We start from the raw sequence: 18,798 nt of genomic DNA, 5'->3' as shown, positions 1-18,798 counted from the left end.
ATAGGAGCTACAATTCAAGATGAGATTTGGGTAGGGACACATCCAAACCACATCATAGCTGTTTTCTCTAACTTGCAGTTAACCAACACAAAGTACCATGAAAACTTGAAGAAATAGGAAAATGTGTCTCAAACAAAGGAACAAAATAAACCTGAAACCGATCCTAATAAAACAGAGATATATGATCTACCTGACAGGATATTCAACATAACCATCATAAAGATACTCAACAAGATTAGGAAAACAATGCATAAGCAAAGTGAAAATTTCAAAAAAGAGATAAAAAATATTTAAAAACAGACATTTTAGAGCTGAAGAATGTAACTGAACACTAGAGGTTTAACAACAGACCAGATCAAGCAGAAGAAACAGTGAACTCAAAGACAGATAATTGGAAATTACCCAGAGAAGCAAGAAAAAAAGAATGAAATAGTAAGCAAGAGTAAGAAAAGCTTAAGGGACTTTAAGGACACCATAAGTAGACCAATATATGCATTATGAAAGTCAGGGAAGAAAAAGAGGGAGAGGAAAGAAATGGACAGAAATATTATGTTAAAAATATAGTTTCCAGGCTGGGCATGGTGGCTCATGCCTGTAGTCCCAGCACTTTGGGAGGCCGAGGTGGGTGGATCATGAGGTCAGGAGATTGACCATCCTGGCCAGCATGGTGAAACCTCGTCTCTACTAAAATACAAAAAATTAGCTGGACCTGATGGCACTCCTGTGTAGTCCCGGTTACTCATGAGGCTGAGGCAGGGGAATAGCTTGAGCCTGGGAGGCAGAGGTTGCAGTGAGCCAAGATCGTGCCACTGCACTGCAGCCTGGTGACAGAGTGAGATTCTGTCTCAAAAAAAAAAAAAGAAAAAAAGAAAAGAAAAGAAAAAAGAAAAAACATCTCTGAAAACATCTCAACTCTAAAAAAGGAATTGGACATCTAGAATCAGGAGGCCTAACAGACTTCAAATAAGTGAAATTCCTCCAAAAATGTACACTTAAATTTATTATAATGAAAGTGTCAACAGTTAATGATAAACGGGGAATTTTGAAAGCAGCAAGAGAAAAAATGACCTGTCACGTACAGGGGATCCTCTATAAGATCTCTCATGAGCTTATTTTTCAGCAAAATCTTGCATGCCAGAAGCAGTGGGATGATTTATTTAACGTGAAGGGGGAAAAAAATTGCCAACATAGAATAGTATACATGGAAAAAAAAATTCCCTTCAAAAATGAAAGCTAGGTAAAGACTTTCTCAGACCAAAACAAGCCAAGAGAGTTCATCACCACCCAACCTGCCTGACAAGAAATGTTAAGGGGAGTTCTTTAAGTTGACAAGAAATGATGATAACATAAAAGCATATAAAAGTATAAAACTCACTGGTAATGATGAATATATAGACACATGGTAATGTAATACTCTGAGAGTGGTAAGCAAGTCACTTTTAAATTCTGTACAAACGTTTTAAAAGAGTATTACAAATAACTATAAATATAAAATTATGTTCATGGATACATGATATAAAACGATGTTAAATGTGACATTAATAACAAAATGGTGATTAACCTAGCTGATGAGATGCTAAGGATTTTGTGATAGTTTCATGGTGGCGGAAGTCATGGGCCCTCCGAGAAGAAGAGCTCTGGTGATGCCACTGACTTAAGGCTGGTACTCCAAGGGAGTGAACCTTAAGGAGGAGAATGAATCCCAATTGGCCAGCCCTCAAAAGGAGCTGCAGCTCAACTTCACATCCTCTTAATTCCTGATATTGGATCGAGATGATCCAGGATTGCTAGGAGCTGTTAGTGAAAACAAAGGCAAATCATCTCTGGAAAAGATAACAACAAGCTAGTCTTCATTTTATTTTTAGAAACAATTTTACAAATACAAAGTTCCAACCACAAAGACCAACCAAAAAAAAAAAAAAAAAAAAACACACACACACACACACAAAAGAAAAAACAGGCAAATGAGGAGACATAACCACAGAAAGAAACTTTAATAGAAACAATAGAAAACAGATACAGATCCACAGAGTTTCCGGAAATTCAGAGACTAACTTGAAAATTAAGCAATGTTACAGTGCCCAAGGAAATAAAAGGAGAGAAGGAAATTTCAGCGGAGAATTGGAAACAACGTCATTTTAAATCTTTGCCCTCACAAACAGGGCAATAGTGAATAGACTGGTGCATGTATATATGTAGAAGGAATATGTAGACAATAGAGATACGAAATTTCTGTGTCAAAAACATATGCAGTTGTAATTTTGGTAGCTACTTTGTCCTGCCTAGAAGTGTTACCAATGTATAGTCCCACCGACAAAGTAGTAAAGTAGATGTTTCCCTATACCCTTGATGACTCCTGTATCAATAAATTTTAAAAATATTTTCTAATATTATGGATGAAAATGGGTATCACTGTAATTTTTATTTGCATTTATCTTACTGGTAAAGTTGAATACAATTGCACATGTTTAAGGTCTATTGTTATTTTTTTCTGTAAATATCCGTTTAATTTTTCCATTGAATTGTTGATCTTTAAAAAAATGATTTATGGGAGCTCTTTATACATTGTACAAATTTGTCCCTGTTTTCTAAGATATAAATTGAAAATATTTTTTTCTCATTTTTGTCCCTGAGTATTTTGACTTTGGTTACTGTGGGTTTTGCCATGCCAAATTTTTTTATACTCAGATTTGTATACATATTGTTTCTTTACTTCCAGTTTTTATATCATGTTTAAGAAAGACTTTGCCACTGTGACATTGTGTATAAGAAATTGCTATCATGGTTTGTTCTTGCACTTTTACGGCTTGATTTTTTTTAAAACTATATTATTGATCCAACTAAATTTTTCTTTTGGATGACTCTCCAATTATTCCAATATCATTTATTAAGTTATTATTTTCTTCACTACACTCCTAACAACAAGCATGAGAGCTCGAATATTCCCACAACCCATAGCAATACTTGCTTGCTTTTCTGTATGCTGATATTTTTGGTTTTAATTTCTCCTGTGTAATGCCTGTTCATATATTCTTTCTAAGTATTCATTTTTAATGTATCTACATATTCTTCATAAAAAAAGGTCATACCAATTTCGTATTATCGCTAGGCAGGTTTCTCAATATGTTATTTACATTTGAAAGATTTCCAAGATTCCTTCAAGCATTACAATTTTGCAATTGAAAAAAACATTAAAAAATGATTTATATCAGGAGTCTCTGACTTTTATAAAAGGGATTTACTTTTAATTTTCCCACAAGCTGCATGGCTAAATGTGACACGAAAGTAACTTAGAATTCTAAAATACCTAGATGTTTGGACAATGTTTGTGTCCTCTCAAAATTCAAATGTTGAAATCCTAACTTCCTATGTAATGGATGTGGGGTCTTTGAGAGTTGATTACATCATAAGTAACGAGATTAGTGCCCTTATAGAAGAGACCCCAGAGAGAACCCTTGTCCTCTTTGCCATATGGGAATAAAATAAGAAGTTAGTAGTCCATAACCCAGAGAGGACCCTTGGTAGAGCCCAACCATGCTGGCACCCTGATCTTGGATTTCCAGCTGCAGAACTGTGAGAAATAAATTTCTGTTGTTTATATTCCACCCATTCTATGGTACTATATTACAACAGCCTCAATGGACTCAGACACTAAGGGATGAAGAGGGAGCAGGAAGTCAATGTAGGCACATCAATCATTTCAGAAACATATTTACTCACTAATTGAATAAACATCTACTAAATTTATTACATGCTGGGCTTTGTAATAAATGTTTGTGATAGAGATGACTAAGTTGCCTCCCTTGAAAAACACATGTCTAGTGGGGGAGAGATGCATGTATAAACAAGTGAATTGCAAGAATTACTACAGAAATATTAGCCAAGGACAGAGGACAGGTTTCTTCCACTTTATGACTCAGATTTTCCAGTGTTAAATTAACATGTTTACTATATGGATGACACATTTTCAGTCATATTAGGGGAGGAAAAAAAGAAAATAAAATGAGATTAAACCATTGACTTTTGTATTCAGTCAGCAAATATTTACTGATGACTCATTTTTTCATTATGCCAGGTGTTAGGGATAAAAAAGCTAGCAAATATTAAATGATAGCTTTCAAAGGACAAAGAGTTATCATGTGATTGTAAAACTCCCGGGAGCAGTAGTTCCCTATGGTCCATAGCAAAGTGATCCAGAAGGTTTAACATATTCCTTAGTCATCTATGTTTAATGTCAGGGATCATAATACGTGTCTATATATGGGAGTAAGCATTTTGATTTCTGACTGTGTTTGCATAACGCTAATTCCATCTGGTTTTGCTGAGAACAAACAGAGATGCATGAAAAAGAAGAAATGTTACGGCTCTGCTTGCACAGATAGTGACCTGACCCTTCCAGGGTCTCCTCAGGCAGAGGTGTCGTGAATAAGGTCAGTTCTGTTCAGTAATATTCCACCACTATGCCAGCAAAGAGATATTTTCCATGCAGACGAGACTGAGTACATTCAGATTTAATGGTATCTAACAGAAAAGCAGAAGTTGGTTATGAAAAATCTATGAAGAAGCTTGAAAGCTAGAGGTTATGTTGACTTTAAATGTAGATACGGTCACTTTATTTCCAAGGCATTGATGGAGTTCTTTGAAGCCCAGCGATTGTAGGAAAGAGTAATTTTAGACAGTTCTTTCTTTAAATTCCCATCAGGAAATATATTGGACATTGAAGTTGCCTTTCATCATTTTTCTACTCTTCCCTCATTATGAATCCATCAAAGATGTAGGTCAATTGGAATAATTCCACTCTACTTAGCATAGTGATTGGCTCATTGGGAGCCACACAGGGCTGCATGGAGGAGTACAATTGAACTAGGCTTTCAAGAGTAGAATTTCCATAAATGGAGAGCATGTCATAGGCAAAAGTGAAGAAACAGGAATATGCATGTTTTTTTCGGGAACTGTGAGCAAATCTTCTTTAACTAGAGCAAAATGTTACACTGTTTTTATCTCCCAGAGCTGTCCAGCTGATTAACCTCATTTCTCACATTCAGCAAGCAATTATTGAACGGTGCATAGTACTGTACTGAGTAATAGATAGGCTTCAAAGGAAGTTGCTTTTGGGTTGAAAAACTTTACTGCAAAGATAAACCCATTGATTTTAGAACTGAAAGCACCTATGAAATGATCCAGCAGAATTCATTCATTTCCAAGTACAGAAACTGAGTCCCAGATAGCTTAAATGAATGGAAGCAGCAATGTATGCAGAGAGAACCGTAAGTTTTAAGAGCCATTTAAACTCCCACTTTGATTTCCATCTCCTGCAAAGTGGCAGTATTAGCACAGGAAGCTGTTGTTGGGATTCAGGGAGACAGCATATGCGAAGCACCAGGCACGTAACAGATACTAAATTAATTTTCCTTTCATGTTCTCCCTTCACTTTATTGTGAGCAACATAGTGATTTCGTGGCAGAGTTAGAAATAAGAATATACTGCTTTGAACCTACAAGAGAGTTTCCTCCTGCCCAGTACAGCAGTCCATTGTTAGAAATCCCATGAGAACTAACCTCAAAGGCCTCAAATTTCTCCAAAGAGCAACGTTTTTTTTCCCCCCACAAACTTATTACTCTTTGTCCTGTGCATATACCAGGCTCATTCTTGCTTTTTTTTTTTTTTTTTTTTTTTTTTTTTTTTAGACTGAGTCTCACTCTGTCACCCAGGCTGGAGTGCAATTGTATGATTTCAGCTCACTGCAACCTCCGCCTCCCGGGTTCAACCAATCCTCCTGTCTCACCCTCCTGAGTAGCTGGGATTACAGGCATACATGACCACGCCCAGCTAATTTTTGTATTTTTAGTAGAAACAGGGTTTCACTATGTTGGCCGGGCTGGTGTTGAACTCCTGACCTCAAGTGATCTGCCTGCCTCAGCCTCCCAAAGTGCCAGGATTATAGGCGTGAGCCACCAGGCCTGGCCTCATTCTCTTTTTTAGACCTGTGGACGTCTTATTTCTAAACCCCTACTGCTGCAGGAATGTCTTTCTTCCTTCTTTCTATCTATTCAAATCCTCTCCTTTATTCATTTATTCAGTCATTCAGTCTGAATGGGGTCAGTCCGTCATTAAACATGTGTTGAGTACTTACTGTGTGGCAGGCAACTGGTCTAAGGTTTGAGATTACAGTACTGAAGGGAATATCCCTGCCTTTAAGGAATCTAGCTGGGGCACACCCTAGTTGGAAAGCAGATATGTTCACTCCAGGAAAGGTAAGAAATAATGTTGTGAAGGTATGAGTATAATGCCTTGGGAACATGGGGCAAGGGAAGACTGACTCTATGTGAAGGGGCCTCTGCCATTATTCTACCCCAATTATACATCAATTGCCTTTTTTTTTCTTTATTTTTGCCTCCTATTAACATATAAAGATGGCCACACACAACAGAAACCGTAAGTGTATATACTGCTCGCTATCATTGGATAAATGCCAGGATGTGGGTATAAGTAGCTATATCTAGCCAGAAAGGACCAAGGCAATCTAATCAAGCAGAATATGTTAATGAGGTACCTCAGGTTTATCCAGAAAAGTGAGTTATGCTTAGGGGTATAGGATGAGTAATTTCTTCACCAACAAACTTTAGAAGGGACCTAATGCAGGGTTTTAAAATCTTGCTTGCATGCCAGAATTATCTGGGGAACATTTGAAAAATACAGATGACTAAGCCCAATCCTAGACTTATAGAAGCACGATGTTTTAAAATAAAGTGCAGGAATATGGATTTTTAAGTATTACATGGGTGATTCTAGTGATTAGCTAGTAACGGTTGGGAAGTGCTGGTCTATTTTGTGCCAACATTTGCAGAACACTGAGAACACGGACATGAATAAAATACTGTCGATTCTACTCCTGCCTTATAAGACAGGTCTCTATCCTGGAAAACCTGCCAGTCAGGTGGAAGGGACAGGCAAGGAAATATACAAAACCAGACATCTTAGAGAAATAGATATAAAGTGAGGTTGCAACACAGAGATAGAAAGGACCAACTCACTCTTGGGAAAAGCAGGAAGTTTCTTAGAATATGGTGCATTTGAGATGAGATATAAAGGACTTGGGGGTTTCTCAAATGAAGGGGGTGAGAAAAGACATTCCAAGCGTAGACTTGAGCCTCTGGCTCCCACTGGACTTAGCCAGCAAGTCTAAGAGGTGCCTGAGTTATAAAGATTGGGGTACTTATACTCTGGGGCCAGGCTCTTAGATGTGTCTGAGGTGGAAACTGATGTTCATCATTCATGTCACTAATTTACACCTGTTTCATATATCATTTTCATTTCATTCAATCAGACATTTCCTGGGTGCCTTTGTACCTAGGAGACATTCTGAAACAGAATTTGCAATGGGAACACACAAGATGGACAAAAATTCTCTCGAATTTGAAGCCCAAGAAAAACTTCCTGAGAAAGATGATGCTAAAGTTAGTCTTAAAAGTTAGAGTTCTCATAAAAATGAGAAAAGGCGGAAAAGGGCTGAATTGTTTTGCGAGTATTACACAATGCATGGAGATGAGAGTGAATTCTACACATGCAAGGACCTTCATGTCCTATGAGGCTGGACCATGGCATTGGGTAAGAGATGGTGGTTATGAATTAGCCTGGGGAGGAAGGTCTGTTTCAGGCTGTTAAAAGATTTCTTATGCTCTGCTGGAGTCTGAACTTCATGTAGGCGGCATTGGGAAACCCTAATTATTTAATGCAGGGCAGATGAGGTCTGATTTACTTTTCCAAAAGGTCATTCTGAGCACATGTATCTTTTTTTTTTTCAGCAGAATTGTAAACATCCTCTCAACAGACATCACATCTTGATTCATTTCTTTTTGTTTCACCAGCAAGTGCTTAGCAGAGTAAGTGGCACACGTTTTGAGAGGTCAATAGTTAATGGATTCATTAATTGATTGGGAGGTACAAACCCATCCTTGAGTGAATGCTATAATATGGACTCTATATCCTATGCTGTGGCTAATATTTGGATATCTCAAGCAATCTTAAGCCATGTTTCTTAATTTTAACATGCACACAAATCACCTGGGGATCTTGTTAAAACAGAGTTCTTAATTTATTATATCCTGGGTAGGGTCTACGATTCTGCACTTGTAACAAGCTCTCGGATGTTGCTGTGCCTGCTGCTGATGTGGATTTCCAATTGTGAGTGGCCAGGATCTTAACACTCAGTTGCCTTATTCAGGAAATCTCTGATAGTGGGGTTGTTTATGAACTGTGAAACTTTCTACAGGGATTTTAGAAATGGAGAAGTTCCACCATGAGAGACTCCTCCTTGACTAAGACTCCACACAGCTCCTTTGGGACTGGTTTTGAAGGCGATGGCAGGTCTTTCATGCCCCTGGGACAAACATTGATATTATTTGCCTTTAAGGGAATTTCTGGTGCTGCTGCCAGTTTCTTCTTTGCTCTGCCAAGTATTGAGTTCCACAAGAAAAATCCATTAGTAACAGCAGAGTTGATAATAGAACAGCAGATAAAGTCAAAGGGCTCTAAAAACAGCATGCTATCAGCGTGTAATTTGTTTAGGCCTATGTAGAATAAAGTCCTTTCTCATGAATTTTCAAGTTTGAAATTTGATTATAAACCAGTTTGTCATTTCTTGGTATTTTCCTTTTCTTCCCTGTTCATTTTTACATACTTAATTGTCATATAATGGCATTCTGGATGTCCCTTGGACCTCGCCAGCGTGTAGACACAAAGACAGCCACATCAGTTAGGCTGAATTCTTCTGGCTCAATGCCACTCATTACTGTGAGCAGGAGCTTTGTTCTCTGACCTCTCTAGTGGCTCTCAGAAAAGCCCCAGGCTATGCTCGATGTTAGTGTAGGCGGTTGCTTACACTTTTTTCATCATCTAGCAACGGACCCCCAGTGGCTGCTCCATCCTCATATGGCTTCCAACAATGCTGCCCTGGCATCCACTCCATGCACGGGTAGGGACATCCCTCCCTTGGACTGAAGCTGACCTTTCTGAGCCTAAGCTGGTAGGCAAATACTGTCTTTTCTGAGCCTAAGCTGGGAGACACTCAAGGGTAGCAGTAAAGGGAATTGTCTCTGGAGATGGAATGCCACATATCAGCTATGTGATTTGTGCAAGTTGTTGAATCACTCTAAACCTCCGATTTCTTACCTGTACAATGAGAATAACTAGAGTTCTATAATCTCAAGATTGCTGAGAAAATCTTGTTGGCACAAGATTATTGTTGGCACATATAAAACAATACATGCTAACCATCATTCACTGGTTTTCTCTTTATCACCGTGTCCCAGCCTGGGCAAGCTTTATTTTTATTTCACCACAATACAGCTGAGACCAGTTAATAACATCTAATATGACATGGCTGATGGCTCAGGAATAAGAAGGGATTAAAATCAGAGGAAAGTGCAGCTGCTATTTAATATGGAGGCTCTCAGCTGCAATAGCCCCAGGGGTACGCTTCTGGGGGTGTCTTTCAGGGACCTTCTTGCCTCCCTGCAGGACTGTCTTTGTCAGAAGACATCTTTGCCATAAGTCAAAAGAATATCCTTGAACTTATATCAACTCCTTTTAGTCCAAGCTTAGAGATGAGAATTGTTATCTTGGGGTTCATTTCCTTTTCTGGCATCATCTCCTTCTCAGGGTTTCCTTACCCCACTGCCTCTAAAATGATTTTTCTAAAACACATTTATTACTTCACTTTCTCCTGGAAACCACAGGTTGTCCCCCTGGCACTTAGGACACAAAATTCCTATTCGCACAAGAGGTTCTTTATGTGTGCTGATCTTTCTTTGTGAGGTGCACTTTTCTCCTGGTTTTTTCTTTTTTCAGAAAATGTCCATTCAGTGCTCATGGCCCGGATAAAACCTGACTTCCTCTGTGGATTCTTCCTGGAATTGTCTGGCACACTATATCCCCAAATCTCAGCCAGGCTTCCTCCTCCAGGCCCCAGGACACTCCGCACCTTACTGCGTTAACATCATAACGTGTCATAATTTTCCTCCAGTTCTGCCTCTCCCATTAAAGTTGTGCTCTGTGAAAAGGGATGCTTTATCTTATTAATTGTAGTATCCAGTGTGGCACACAGTATCTGGTCATATGGGTGGCCGGTGAATAAACTAATATTTACTGGGCATTTTGTGGGCTTCCCGTTCATCTACTCTGATAAGTACTGTAGATCTGTGAGATAAGTAGGGCCGGTATTACTCTGATCTCCAGTTTATATATGAGAAAAGGAGGTTCACAGAGTCAGGTACCTTGTCCACAGTCACTGGGTCAGCTAAGCCAGGTAAAAGAAGATAGATTTGGACTCAGACCTTTAACTTTAATTTCAGTGTCCACTTTCACTACTTTGTACTGTTTCCTTTGGACAGAAACTAAATCCTGGTAGATAAAGGGGAAGACCTAAAGGAAGACAAGACAAGGGACTAAGGAAATGTTGGGGAAGATGAGAACACACTCAGAAACCACAACTGAAGAATTCCTAGGACTCCCAGGTAAAGCTGCTTGGGTGTAATACATCCTTGGGCATATTGTTGACTGACTTTTAGGCTTGAGGGAAGACTTTGTTTTAAACAAGGTGGATGGAAATGAAGGTGTGGAGAAACACCATGAGAAAGATTTTAATGCAAAGCCAACCCAAGCACCATCTCTCAGAGCCTCATTTCTTTTCAGCAGCTCTCTGGATTGTTCTAAGAGGTGATGGGTAATTTTATAAAAGTCTTAAGCTGTTGTTAAGAGATCTTTTTAAAGCTGAAGGCAAAACAAACAAACATGATATCCTACAAAGCTGAGAATAAGCTTCAGAGAGAGGGAAGGCAGCAGAAATAGTTACTGGGATGGGGAAAGAGATCGCAATGTACCTTGTCTCAAGCCCTGTGAACACTGTCGCCTCACCCACTTGCAAAGTCCCGTGGGCAGCCTGAGCTTGGCTAAGAGGGGAGGCAACAGAGACGCCAGGATGGGAGAGCTCGGAGCTATTTCGGACTCCAGGCCAACATCCACGGAGACCTTGAGTTACGTCATCGGAACTGTCTGGACTTTGGTCCCCTTATGCCAAATGCGGTTTCCGGAAAAAGGATCCTCAGCGTATTTGGAAGCTCATCAACTAAAAGTTGTCTCGTCACTTTCATGCGTGAGATCTTTTCATTTGTGAAGAGCATATTATTTTGCTTAATTATGGGCTGTGAGGAGATGGCATAGAGCAGTGGAAAAAGCCTGGGCTCTGGAGTCAGAGAGACCTGGGTCTGAATCATGGCTCTGCCATCCACCAGCTACAGGACACTGGCCTGGTGGGCCTGCTTCCTTGTCCATAAACTGAGAATAATCTTGCAATAATTAACTATCTTAGAGGGAGGTTGTTAGGATAAGATAATAAATGCACGTCAAGAATCTTGTTCTGCTGTTCAGATATTGAATCATCATTTGCCATTATTAATAAAGTATCTGACTTTTAATACAGTAACATTTAGCATATGAGATTTCTCATTCACTCTAACAGTATGGGTATAGTGGTATACATAATCTCCTTTTGCTTGTGAATACTGCTAATATTAAATTCCCATTTCTCAAAGACGTTTTCTTATATGGAGTCTTACTGATGATGATTTTCAGCACCCTGACAATTTGTTGTTTTTAAATACTTACAGTTTATTTTGTAATCATCTATGCCATAACTAATTACACTTTTTTTTTTTTTCAAGGAAAGGGGCATATCCAGAAAGGAGATAAGATCGGAAGCCTTTATTTCCACCATTCAGTCACTCACTGCCTGAGACTTAACTTCATTTCAAGTAAGGGGATAATATTTGGCCCCTATGTATCTTACAAGGGTTGTTTCCCTAAGAAAAAAAATTAGGTAAGATCATAAGTGAGAAAGGAGTTTTTGAATTAAAAATATATACAAATGCAAGTTATAACAATTTTTGTTCTGGATATTTTTGCAGCAGATAGAAAAGTTCTTTGTGCTGTGGCCACCTGCCTAATGCTGTTGACTGGCTGGTAATAGATGCCTGGGAGTCATTTTGAGGTTACTTAGAGCCTCTTTCCACCACCAGATGGAAGGAAATTGGGCAACTTCTTGAGTAATTGGCTCTTCTGACTCACGTTTCTTGCATTGTGACCTGGGTGCTACCCAGGATGAGCAAGGAATTTCCTCTCTGGAGTTGTTTAAGGAATAGCCCTAAACATTCAGCTTCATCTTTTTTTAATCCCTCCTCTAACACTATCTGAGCAGCCACAGAAAAGTATTTGCTGCTGCCGTATTTCAGATCAGCTGAGATATATTTTGAGTAAGTACTCTGGGAAAGGCACAGAATACCATTTCTTTACTGAGGTTCTCTTCAAGGATTTCCATCCCCCCTTAAAGACCTAATTGGGATGGAGCAATGCATTTAGAACATGATGTGAGTACCAACAAGGAGTCAGGAGACACCTTTCAGCTGTACTTCTTTATCCTTCCCCCCTTGCTTCCTCTGTCTCTGGTTTGCCCTTTTGCATCTCTTCTTTTTCCTTTCTTTTCTTGTATTACTTTCTCTTGATCAATAGACCTGCTGTAGCCTTCCCAGACATAAATTATCAGCTTCCTTAGAATGCCTCGGAATGTGAACAGTTGTAGCCAGTTAGTCCAGGTCTTAGATTCTCACCCCTTGCTGTGTATGTAATTATCCAGGGAGCTTATGAGCCATGGGCCCCAATGGAATCATTATTCCTGGGGGGTGGGATGGGCCCTAGACCTGGTATTTTCAAAAACTTTCAAAAATGATTCTAAAACATATGCAGGTTAAACTGGTTGCAGACACCCAGGAAGCAAAAATATGACAAAACTACCCTAAAAGTAAAATAAAATAAGATTTTTGGCTCAAAGTGCAGTAATCCTGTTATCTGGCCACCTTATTTGTGTCCTATTCATCAAATAAATGGATTTGTTTTGTTTTTTGAGAACCACAGAAAGAAAAATTGGTCATGCCCAGGCAAATCTTACAGGTGAGTTCTACATTTAAGGCAAGTGGCCATAAAACACTTCTACGGCTAATATTTGTTGAGAGCATGTTCTGAGTCATGTGCTATGCAGAATACGTTTACCATACATTGTCTCATTTAATCCTCTCAACAACTCTGAGGCATTATTATTCTTCTGGGTTTACAAATGAAGAAAGAAAGGCACCAAGCAATTGCTTAACTCGCTCAGCACCTGACCACTAGTTAGAAGTGGAGCTGGGAGATTTGAGTATAAGCAGGTAGACTGCAGAATCTCCCTGTTAATCATCGTGTTATATCTCCTTTACACTGTGACAATTAAGGTAAAATTACAAAAATTCATGAGAGCAGTAGTTCTCAATCTTGCCTGCATAGTAGAATTGTTGGGAGAGTTTTGGGAAAAAAAAAAAAAAGAAATCCTTTGCTCAGGTCATGTGATCAACCAATTTAATCCACATCTGATATGGTTTTGCTGTGTGCTCCTCGAACTCTCATCTTGAATTGTAGCGCCCATAATTCCCACGTGTTGTGGGAGGGACCCAGTAGGAGGTAATTGAATCACGGGGGCAGTTTCTCTCATACTGTTCTGGTGGTAGTGAATAAGTCTCACGAGATCTGATGGTTTTTCAAGGGAAACCCCTTTCACTTGGTTCTTTTTCTCTCTTGCCTGCTGCCACGTAAGACATATTTGCCTTCCGCCATGATTGTGAGGCCTCCCCAGCCACATGAAAGCGTGAGTCCATTAAACCACTTTTTCTATATAAATTACCCATTCTTGGGAATGTTTTTAGCAGCATGAAAATGGACTAATATCATATCTCTCAAGAATGTGACTCTTGGGAGGCCAAGGTGGATGGATCACTAGGTCAGGAGTTCTAGACCAGCCTGGCCAACATGGTGAAACCTTGTCTCTACTGAAAATACAAAACTTAGCTGGGCGTGGTGGTGGGCACCTGTAATCCCAGCTACTTGGGGGGCTGAGGCAGGATAATCGCTTGACCCCAGGAGGCAGAGCCTGCAGTGAGCCGAGATTGTGCCACTGCACTCCAGCCTGGGTGACAGAGCAAGACTCAGTCTCAAAAAGAAAAAAACCAAAAATTAGACCCAAGCATTTTAAAAGTGTGCCCCAGGTGACTCTATGTTACAATCAAGGTTGAAAAATACTGGATTAGAGGAATGAGAACAATACAGATGAGAATCATCAGGGAAAGCTTCACAGGTGAAGTATTGCCAGAACTTGTCCTGTGGCAGGCAGAATAATGTTCTCCCTGACCCAAGATGTCCACATCCTAATCCTTGTGACCTTTGAGTATGTTACCTTCCATGACAAATAGGAAGTAAGATTGCAGATGGAATGAAGGCTGTGAATCAGCCGACCTAAAATGGGAAAGTAGCTTGGGTTATCCAGGTGGACCCAATGTAATCTCATGGGCCCTTAATGGAAGAGGGAGAGAGAAATGAGAGAATCAGAGAGTCAGTGGCCTCAGAAGGACTTGGCCCAATATTGCTGACTTTGAAAATGGAAATGGACTCTAGGAATGCAGGTGGCCTCTAGAAAATGAAGAAGGTCAGGAAGCAGATTATCACTCAGAGAGAGTAAGCAGAATGGACATGTTTTGGCCAACATGATTCTAATCCAGTGAGACCCATTTTGGGCTTCTGACCTCCAGAATTACATGGGAAAAAAAAATTGTAGTGTTTCATGATGTTATTTGGCAGAGAAAATAAGTTGTATTTTTAAGAATTTGTATGAGACTGTTAGTGTTAATCAAGAATAACTGGTTGAAATAAAAATAATAAAGGTAGTAATGATTTTGAGAAAAAAGTATTGTTAAAGCCACTGTTCGTGGAAATTTGTTTCAGCAGGAAATTAGTACAGTGGCTTAATAAAAAAAGGGAGAATTTAGAGAAAATATATGGTGGGAATGAAAAATATGTGTTTAGCTACAGATTAGATTTTTATGTTGAAGCACAGCATATATTTTGGAGAATTACATGAAGCCCTTGATAGCTAAGCAGAAAAATGTGGTTATAAGAACAGAGGAGGCAAATGTACTGGAGTTTACTAATAACAAGGTATGTTGTGGATCATACATGTACTAGGCATCTACATATCTGCTCTATGAAATCCCTCTACGATGTAGACATTTGTAACTTGTAGCTGAACCATGATTCAAACTCAAGGCTCTGGACTCCAGAATTAGTGTTCATTCCAGTTACCACACTGTGCCTTTCCTCCTTGCTAAGACCATTTGGAACGCTAGTGATTTTTCTTATCTCCCTGAAGCACATGGCAAGGAACTGTGATCTCACAGAGGACCTCATGGTGCAGAGACAAAGGGTTCTTGTACAAGTTTCTTAGAGGAAAAAATAAGTGGTGATAACTAGGATGTTTAAAGAAAATTGACCTGACAGTTACATGCAAGAAGGATTGTAGTTGGTGAACCTAGAGGCAGGCAGAACAGTCAGGAAGTTCGACAATAACTTAGGCTCCTGAGGGTTTGAACTCTGAGTGGCAGTGGATGTGGGAGTGAAGGGGAGATGAATTCAGGAAAACTTGAGAAGAAAATCAGTTGAAGGGAAGATAACTTGCTTGAGAAGGGCAAAAGCACGGCATAGTCAAAGACAATTCCAGGTTTTCAAGTCTGGCAAGATGAAAAGATGTTTGGTGGTGTCCCTGACAGAACTGGGAGTGTTGGAGAAGGTAAGAAGTTTGGGGGGGGGGGTCAGGTGGTGTAAGGTAATAATAAAAATCTTTTACATAATAAAAGGTTTGCCTGGCCTCTGTCCCTGGTTTCTGGAAGGGAGACTTTAAATCCTTGGACCATCCCAGGTGATGAAGAGTGTCTTTGTTATGCTAATAAGATAACTTATGATAGACCCGTAGATGATTTTGAACAGGGACTGGTCAGCAGAAAGACCAATGATGTTGATTAGAGTATTGGAACTCTGAGTTGGCCTGACTTCTGGGGAAAGAGAGGACTGGAAATTGAATTCAATCATGTGGTCAATGACTTAATCATGCTCATGTAATGAAACTCCAATAATAACTAAAAGGTGTAGCTTCCTGGTTGGTGCACACATTATTGCTGTGCTGTGGAGGTAATATGCTGATTCTATAGGAATAGGGTATGGAAGCTTTACATCTGGGAGCCTCCCGGATCTTACCGCTATGGATATCCTTTATAATAGAATTGTAATCACAAGTATAATGCTGTTCTGAGGTCTGTAAGTCATTCTCATGAATTATCAAACCTGATGGAATTGTGGGAACCCCCAATTTGTGGCCAGTCAAAACCGTGGTGGCCAGGGGACCTTCTGAAACTTGTGGCTGGCATCTGAAGTGCGGGCAGTCCTGTGAAGCATTTTGCCCTTACCTGGGAGATCTGCACATACTCTGACTAGTTACTGTCAATTAAATTTTAGTTCACTCACTTTGGGGTGGAAACAGAATAGGTGGACGTTAAGATGACGTTAATTCCTGTCTGTAGGCAAAAGACGGTTATGTGAAACCAGTTTCCACTTAATACTGAGGCAAAAAAAAAAAAATCAGAGAAAATTAAATGCAACTTTTAAATATTCACTTCTTGATTTCTGATTGACCTCTCTCTGACTTCCACAATGACTTTTTGGCCCAGTGTGATGGAATAAAGTATCAGGGGTTTTAAAGACAGAAATGAGTTCAGATTCTGTCCTTGTCAGTGACTTGCTATGAAATAGCAGGCATGTAACTTATTCTTTTTGGATCGTAGCCACTTATCCTAAAATGAGAATATTGATGCCTAATTTGTAAAGCTGTTAAGAGGATGAACATAAAAAGGTAAGCTCTTGGTACGTAAGAGATGCACAAAGAATGTTATTTTCTGCTGTCCTTTATTTCCAATTGCAATGGTTCTTTCTGAGAGAGATTCTTTTATCCAGATTTATCAGAAGGGAGTCAAAGTGATTGATGTGGCTTCACGGAGCTTTCAGCGAACTCTCTGACTTTGGGGGATATGCTAACTCATCCTCTCAAAAGTCGGTGGCTGTTAGAGAGTTTTGTTCTAAGAAGAATTTTACAGTAATTGAAGAATTTGTAATCTCTGCCATGTATGTGAAGAGAAAAGATCTCTGCAATGCCTGCATCAGCTTGGCACCACATTTGTCACTGACTAGCTGAGCTACAGGTGTTTTGTGAATGATCTCAACGGCACCATTGCAAGAGTCATACTATATACGTAAGTGATTTTTCCAAAGAGACCAAACAAGTCTGAAGCCCAGAATGACAGCCAGGCCCTTGGATTTGTCCTTGTATCCTCAGCTTTCCTCTCCTTACTTGCCTTTCTTCCACTTTGTGGTGAGGTGGTTACAGCTGTGAACCAAATAACTGGCATAGTTATCTTGAGGAATGCTCCTGAATCATCACCCTCAAAATGATTACATGAAATGGTTGGGCACCATCTCTTTTGCGAATTTATCTCTTGTGAAGAAATGTTAATACATGCTTTAACTATGACATACTGTGATAGAAACTTGTAGGGAATGTCCAAATAGGCTTTTGAGGTTTTATTCCACCTATTAGGCATATAGGGAGACTGAGTCCCAAAGTAATCAAGTGACCTGCCCAAGCCATACTATTTAAGAGAAGAGACAGGATTTGAAATCAAATGTCTTACTCTGAAGCCATTTTTGAAAGACTGTAACTTATTTCTAGGTGGAATCTGCTCCTGTTTTCTTTTTATTCTCAGACTCTATCTGATTTTATTTTTTCCAGACAATTTATTATGACATTTTTTATTCTTTAAATATAGCTTAGTCAACAGAGCTTATTTTCAAATTGTTTGTAAATAATATAGTACTAGATACACTAAAGTGCCAGTCTGCTGGCTTTAAGGTTTTTTGTTGTTGTTGTTGCTGTTTAACAGCTAGTTTCAAATTCAGGGTTTGGGTTTAACTGAAATTTATTCTGGAGGTTTCAGCAAGGTTTGCTTCTTTTGCCATCTCCTCTTAATAAGCAAATCCTGGAGACTTCCCTTGCCACAAGTGCTTAATGGCAGAGAACGTCTTGTCACCATCCAAGGCATATCCTTTTGAGTGATATATTCTTTTGGCTAGAGAGAAAAATCTGACCCAGACCCCACAAATAGCAGATTTATATTACATTTAAAACCATTACTCCTGGAATCCTGGCCAGTAGATTTCTGTTTTTCAGAATTTTTACTTTTTCTTTTTTGACTCTTGATGTCTTCACATTTCAGGGGTTATACTTGACTTCTGAAGCTTAAATCCAAAGGTATAATCAAAATAGATAATTGGTAGTATGTATAAAACTTGAGATGGTTGAGACTAAGAGATTAGGCAAATGTTGTGCCCAGTCTAAGCAGTAAACAGGTGTACAAGTCCCAATAAATGGGTGGTGGATGTCAGGGGAAGTCAGCTGCTGAAGCTGTTAGGATTTAATGAAGTGATAATGATGTAATAAATGAGCAGTGGAGGTCAGGGAGAGTCAGCTAATTGGGTCATTGAGATTTAATGAGATGATGTCTATAATTGTCTTAAGTGTAGGGCTGTGCACCTTGCAAGTTCTCAAAAAATGACATTTACTATGAGTACCGAAGTCAATGAGGGAGCAATAGCAAATCAGTACAAGATGAATCAGTAATCTCTTGTTTTTTGACTTTATAAAACATTGCTTTCTAGGAATCTAGCTGGGCCCAGAATATGGGGCTACAAGGAAAGCATTGAATAAATGATGTGATGATTATTTTCATTACCATACCAAAAGTATGGTAATGGTTATATACCAATGGTAACCTTGGCATT

At 39.3% G+C, this 18,798-nt stretch overlaps 1 long non-coding RNA gene across 1 annotated transcript in view; it reads left to right on the top strand.

The window, feature by feature from the left end:
• Window positions 1–12,882, top strand: part of LOC126961564 (uncharacterized) — a 140,017-nt gene extending 127,135 nt beyond the window's left edge. Inside the window, exons 3-4 of the long non-coding RNA XR_007728333.1 lie at window positions 10,392–10,514; window positions 11,721–12,882. This is a non-coding gene — a long non-coding RNA (uncharacterized LOC126961564). The remainder of the gene's footprint in view (window positions 1–10,391; window positions 10,515–11,720) is intronic.
• Window positions 12,883–18,798: the final 5,916 nt, after the last annotated feature.

This window comes from Macaca thibetana, chromosome 8 (assembly GCF_024542745.1).
Source record: "Macaca thibetana thibetana isolate TM-01 chromosome 8, ASM2454274v1, whole genome shotgun sequence".
Taxonomy (NCBI): domain Eukaryota; kingdom Metazoa; phylum Chordata; class Mammalia; order Primates; family Cercopithecidae; genus Macaca; species Macaca thibetana.
This window is presented reverse-complemented; position numbering and strand designations above follow the sequence as displayed.